Source organism: Egretta garzetta, unplaced genomic scaffold, assembly GCF_000687185.1.
Source record: "Egretta garzetta isolate BGI_Z169 unplaced genomic scaffold, ASM68718v1 scaffold287, whole genome shotgun sequence".
Lineage (NCBI taxonomy): Eukaryota > Metazoa > Chordata > Aves > Pelecaniformes > Ardeidae > Egretta > Egretta garzetta.
Window position 1 is genome coordinate 2,473,851 of NW_009260435.1, and position 6,646 is coordinate 2,480,496.

The window sequence follows — 6,646 nt, forward strand, 5'->3', positions numbered from 1 at the left end:
CCTCCCGGGTTCCCCCCACCTCCTGGGGTGCTCTCCCTGCTGCCTCTCCTGCTCCCCCAGCCCAGGGGGCTGCAGCTCCAGCCGAGCTGCGTGAGGAGGGCATTCCGTATGTACCAGTCCTCACCCAATCCCTTGGGCATCCCATGGACACAACCACCTTCCCTGGCTCCTTTGGCCCAGGGAGGCTTGCAAGCACCACCAGGCCACTGCACAGCACGCCATGGTGCCTGGCCACCGGCGTACACTGGTAACCAAGCCCCTTCCCCTCGGGGAGAGCAGGTCCCTGAGGACGGGCGTTGCTGCAGGAGGATGCGGCAGGCCTCCTCGCTCTGGCAGTGGGGCAGCTCTTGAGCATCGCCTTGACCCCAACCCACTGACATGGAGAGTGTTGTGGGGTAAGGGCCAGCAGCTGGAAGAGCCTCCAAGGGTCTGCACCTTCAAAGGACACGGTTTCTTAGCTCGCTGCCGGCCCCCCTGGCAGCTATGGCTCCAAGAGCCCTCCAGGGCGTAGAGGGAAGGGGCTGGGCAGCACTGTCCCTGGGGACATGGGGACCCCCTGGCCAGCAGCCGGGCCAGGAGGGGATGGCATCCCAATCTCAGCAGGCTCCTACAAGCGAACAGCCGCCACACCCACACCAGCGAGGCCAGCTTCCCAAAAAGTTGGAAAGCCTGCAACCCCTTGCCCCTGCCCAGCCCCTGTGAAAGCCCTTTTCTCATGGCCCAGGAGGCTCCTCAGCTCCTGTGCATGCCCCGGTGCTGGGGAGAAGCCATGCCATGGGGCTGCTTTGGGTATGAAATGGGTCACAGGGTTTGGGGATGTTTCCTTCCCGCAGGCAGGGAGCGGGTGAGCCACCCCAGCACCCATGTCCTGCCCTCCAAAAGGGCAAGGAGCATGTCTGGAGCACCCCCGAGGCTGCCCCAGCCCCGGGACTTCCCGCGGTCAGAGCACCCAAGCATGCCGAGGCCAAGCCAGACTGGCTGCCAGGCTCCAGCGCCAAAGCCCTGGGACTTTCAAGCCCACAGCATGATGCAAGAGTGATTTTCCTTGGCTCCTGACGAGGCTTTGGATGGGTTTCATCAGCCTGTGAGCCGCTCCAAGGGGTGAGCCGCAGCTCAGCTGCTCTGGCCGCCTCCCGGGACTCTCCTGGGAACATCCCAGTGGGAGGATTTTGGGCACGGCCTGGCAACAGGGCGCTCAGCAGGCTCACCCCACCACGGATTCGGCCGGGCTCCTGCTGGTCCTGCTCCAGGACGCCTCCCCTCCTCTGAGGGTGCAGGGAGCTGTCAAGAGCCCTAATTCATTGCCTCCCCAACCGCCAAATGGTGGCTTTGTTTTTGCACTCGAGAAAGGAAAGACTAAAGCAGGGGAGAGGCTGTGTTTTGCAGGAATATAACATAATCCCACTGCAAGCTCCATCACCTGGGGAAAAGTGGCAGCAGCAGAACCAGGAGCCCTGGGGGCTGCTCAGCTTTTCCCTCCCTGCATCCTTCCCAAGGGTTCCACAGGGCGAAGCCTACGGTGCTGGGAAAAAAAAGCAAAAAGAAACACCGGGTTTTGGTTTTTTTTTTAAAGTGGAGGAACGGCGTGTGAATGCAGAAGCAATAATTAAAGTGGGGACACGGAGCTGGAGAGCTTTCAGTTCCCAAACTGTACCCAAGCCTCAGCAGTTTGCTTTGTGCTGCTCATTCATCCGCAGAGTTATTTTTGATTTCCTCCCCCTAGGAGAGCAGGATTCGTTTTGTTTGCAAAGTCCCTTTGAGAGCAGCTTGCTGAGGATATGGGTTAGCAGAGAAAAACCCTCTTGGCCAGTGGGGTTGGCTCCCACCCTGCCTGGGGCAGAGAAGCAATGGCAATTCCACTGCCATCACGTAGGTGTTGCCCATCTTCTGGGTGGGAAGGTGATGTTTTATGTCCCTTGGGAATTTATACCCACTCCGCTCTTGCTGGGGTTTGGATATCTCATTATCTGCGGGTAATTATCTAACGATAATGAGATACCTACATCTATGGTTTACTGGGGCTCGTCTTTATTGCTTTCCTGGGGCAGTGAGTTGTGCAGGTTGTTATATTTTATTTGCAAATAACTGGAGGCCCTGATGTGATGTAAATCAGTTTTGAAGGAGATGAAGCTGGCAGAATATTGGGCGAGCAACCGGACCTGCCTGTGCCTTATTTTCTCCTTAAATCATCCTAAAAGGTCACCTCACCCTGGGTGGAAGGAGCTCCAGAACATGGAGGGGTGGGAGAAGCTGCAAAGTTGTCCCCTGCCACCAAACAACCTGCCCCGCATGGGGCATTTCCAAAAACTCCCAGCCCTCAGAGCATGGAGTCTGACTTCCAGAACCGAGAGATGCAGGAGCGGGCACCTCGGAGGGTGCTGGGGCCTCCTCCCCGCACAGCCAAGCGCTCGCTGGGGGCTCGGAGAGACCTGGCAGCGCTCAAGCCTTCAACCCCATCTTGGCACCCAAAGCAATGTGCAGGAGGAGGAAAGCCTGACCTTTCCCTCTTCTTGGTAAGTGTATTTTAAACTAAAGTGCTCTGGGAACTGTTGGGAGCCCTCCCTCATAACCCTCCATCCTCCTCCCTCCGGCTCCCCCGCCACCACTCCATCCCTTCCTCCCTGTTTTCCTTAGCTTGCTGGCGTGATGGGAGGCCCAGCGGCCGGGCTGAGCGTGGGGAGCAGGCAAAGTGTAAATTAAGACCGTCTCTACAGCTCTCTTACTCCAATTAGCTCAATAATTAGAGCTTCATCAAGGACGTTGCTGCCTCCAAGGATGTCTCCAAGGTGAGAGCTGCTAACGAGGCTGGGAAGTCCCCGGTGGGAGCCCTGGGTTTAAAGCCACCACTTGTCTGCTTGGGCAAAGCGATGGGTGCGGGTGTCCCAGATTTCCCAGGGGATTGGCCTTCATCCCATACAGGATGCGCTCCAGGTGCAGAAGAGGACCCCATCCCCCGCTCCCCTCGAAAACGGCTCCCGAGGCAAAAAAGCCATTGCTGCCTGCCACAGGGGAGGCCATGCAGCTGCACAAACCGAAACATCACCCCAAGCTACCGGTGGGAGACACCCTGGCCGGGGGGGGCAAACCGCCTGCCACCTTCCCATGCTCACTTCAGTTGACACCCAGTAGAAATCAAAGAAATTTCCAGGAAACCTCCTGGGCCTCTTGAGGAAACCGGGGACAACTGCTGCTAAGACTCTAGAATGGTGGCGAGCTCCTCTGCAGACCCCCCATGGCTGCTGCCCGGTGTCCCCTGTGAAAGCATCCGTGGGGACATCGGTCCAGCACGTGTCTCTCCTTCTCTGCTTGGGCTTTGTTTGGATAATTTGGGGGTTACTGGATGACTTGAGGAAGCGAGGGGGATTTTTCTCACCACTGCATAATCAGCTGGTCCTGCTCCAAAGCCTGCCCAGGCCCTAGGAGCAAACCCGAGGCCTTTTCGGGAGGATGCTGTATTTAAAATCTTGGTAGCTGTGGTGTTAGTGGGCAGTGGATGACCTTTAAATCTCACCTCTCCTTGTTGCCAAGAGATCAGCTGAAGTCTACCAGCTCTCCAGAAGCTAGAGCACAACTTTACGCGGAAGCAAATCAAAGAGAAGAGGAAAAAAGAAGAGGGAAAAGGAATAAAGGCAAAGATGCTCCTGGACCGATCTGCTGTGGGAAAAGGGGACAGGCAGGGATCTGTCCCCTGGACACGTCTTTGCCGTGTCTGGGAGCTGGGTACCCCAGAGCCACCCCCCACTGACCCTTCCCCATCACTTGGACCCCTGGCCCGCATCACACTGGGTACTGCCCTCCTACAGGGGTTAACTCCCCCTGAGGGGCTTAATTAGCACCAGGACAAATTGGGGAGCACAAGCTGGGACAAGAACCGACCCTTTTTGGGGTACGGGAGAAATGGCACTGCTGGGGAGCAGCAATGACTTGAACTCTGAATGCTGCCCAGGGGAGGGAGCCTGATGCCCAAGCTCCCACCCTGAGCCCCCTCATCCCCGTGACCGCAAGGGGTGAACCCTGGGGGTGGCTGCCCCACCTTGAGCACAGCATTTGGGGATCCGTCCCAGGAGCCGGTGTGCTGGAGGCAGCGGCAATCTGAAGCCAGCAGGCTTCCTGAGCACTGGGAGGGAGCCCGAGCACGGCAAACCACAGATCAAATCGCCCAAGCGATGAACCCAAAGATAGACGCCATCTCTGCTGGGGCTGAGAAGCCTCAAAAAGAAAATTGAAAACCACAGGGCCAAAGTTTGACTAATTCAGTCAAACCCTCACCTCCCCAGGCTCCCATCGACCCCATGGGGCTGCCCGTGCTGCTCCCCCCAAGCCGGGTCCCTGAGCTCCCCGGCTGCTTGCCCACCACGGAGGATGCTGGTGGTTGGAGGGGCAAAGAGTTTCAGCTGTGCCCTGGGTGCACCAGGGCTGGGAATCACCACCCACCTTTCCCCAAAGGCCATTTTCCCAAGTGCTTATGTCTTAAAAAATTAAGAAAAAATAAAATAAAATAAAAAAATAGTGGTTTCTCTTGATGGTGGGGTCTGCTGTGCTCATGGTGCCAGCAGGTTTGATGCCTCAGCAAGGAGCAGGTTCGTCGCCACTCGGCCGATTTCAGTTGCTAATGAAGAGATGAATCACGCAGGAAGTCGAGAGAGAAGGAAATTCACAGCAAAAAAAAAAAACTAAGAAAGCAGAGCAGGTATTTGCTCAGAGGACAGGTAGAACCCCCTTGCTGTGCTCTAGAGAAATGTAAGACACTGAGTTATTTCACAAGGGAGATTATATAGGAAATAATGTGTGTTTTGGAATAAGTCATTGTAAAAACAAAACATCCTCTAGAAATTAGAGGAGGGCACTGTGAAAACCTCGTGCCGCACATCACAGCCTTTAAAAGCCTTCTTAGGAGCCAAAAGGATATTACAGAAATTATAGATTCAGAAAAAAAGCCCCATCAGACTGAAAGCTGGGGAGATGGTTTCAGTGAGGTCAAGTTTTAAGAGCTCAGCTGAATGACTGGCAGCAGCGATGTGTCCAAATACGGGTGAGGAAGGGTGTTTCTGGTGTAGAGTTAAGCAAAAAGCTAAGCTCAGGCTTAAAGGGATTATATGCCATGTCCCGTGAATTGCAATTCTGGCCAGCGTGGTAAAAATTAACACTGGTATTTATTTATTTTTTTTTATGACCATTACTCCAAATAATAAACTTTACTATCCTCCCACCTGCTCATTTTAATATAACTATTATAGGTAACATACTAATATATCACATCTAATAATTAAATATATAATAATAATTATTATACAATTGCATTAGAATTTGGCCAGAGAAAATGTTACAGCAGTGCACAATCGATGAACTCCAGGCAAAGCGATCGCGTGTAAACATCGGAGCTCGAGGGGCTGGAAACTCAGAGCAGCCGGCTCCTCCCAGCGATTTATGTTCTTTGTGGGAATCAGCTGCTGCGGCCACAAAACTGCTGTAAATTAAAGAAAGCCGTAAGGGGAAAAATAATGGTTGGGAGGCCAAGGAGAGGAGAATTCAGACGCTGGCTTCTGGGTTCAATAAGGTCCTTAAACACCTGTATTAATAATTAGGCGCATTCCTAAGCCCTGGGCAGAATTGGGGCCAAAAAAAGCGTGAGCAGCTTCATATGTCTCAGCGAGCAGGGGCTGGGGTAGATCCCTTCCTGCCATAATCCATCTCCCCGTTGATAATCATTGCATTGCCTTTACATGGGGTAAATGTAAAGCTCGTTCCCTTGGGAAACCTCCAAAGGAACCATTTTCCCCCCCTTTCTCCTGCCATCTGAAGATGCTTGGGGCTTTTGGTTTCCCATAAAACCACGGGCAGATGATGGTGTTTTGAGGCACCGCCACGCTGCGCAAGGAGCCGCTTGGACTTCATTGGAGGAAAGGGCCATTGGAAAAGTGGACCTTGTTATTTCTCATTTAGAAAGCTTTATTTCTCTCTCCCGGTGGGCACTGAGCCTCTGCCACTGTTGCGCTGCATGGCCTTGGGCAACGCCGTTTGGCAGCATCTGTGTCACTGGGTTAATCATATTTACGGGCCTTTTATGAGGGTTAATTATTAGTTGGGGAATGTTTGCGTGGACCTTTTCAGGTGCGGCTCCTTAGATAAACGCTAAATTTTAATGCTGGCAAATAGACCTGGGGCTCGAGCCTTAGTGCGGTGTCAGGGTCCCCTGTGCAGGGGAGTAAATCCAGGAAGAGAGCCTGTTGATTTGGGATGGGGGGTGACTGTGAGGGTGGCTAAGAAACCATCCCAGACCATTGGTGGATCCCTCCGCTTCCCTGTCCCCTGCACACGAGATGGGAAAGCGCTGGTGTGCAGACAGACGGATTCGAGTCCAGCCAAGACCTGGACACTGTGGCTGCACCCACGCCTGCGTCCAGCCCCTGATCCTGGTGGGCTCGAGCTGGGGGGGGTATCCCTGTGCCAGGGCTCCCCTACAGGGGGTGGGTCTCTCCCTGTAACAGGGGCTCCTCTTTACAGGGGCTCCCCACAATGCAGGGACTGCCTGTAATGGGGCTCCCCTAAATGGGGGGTCCTCCCTAATGGGGGCTGTGGGGTCCTCCGTAATGGGGACTGTCTGCCACGGGGGCTCCCCTTAATGGGGCTTCTCCCCCTGGGGGGG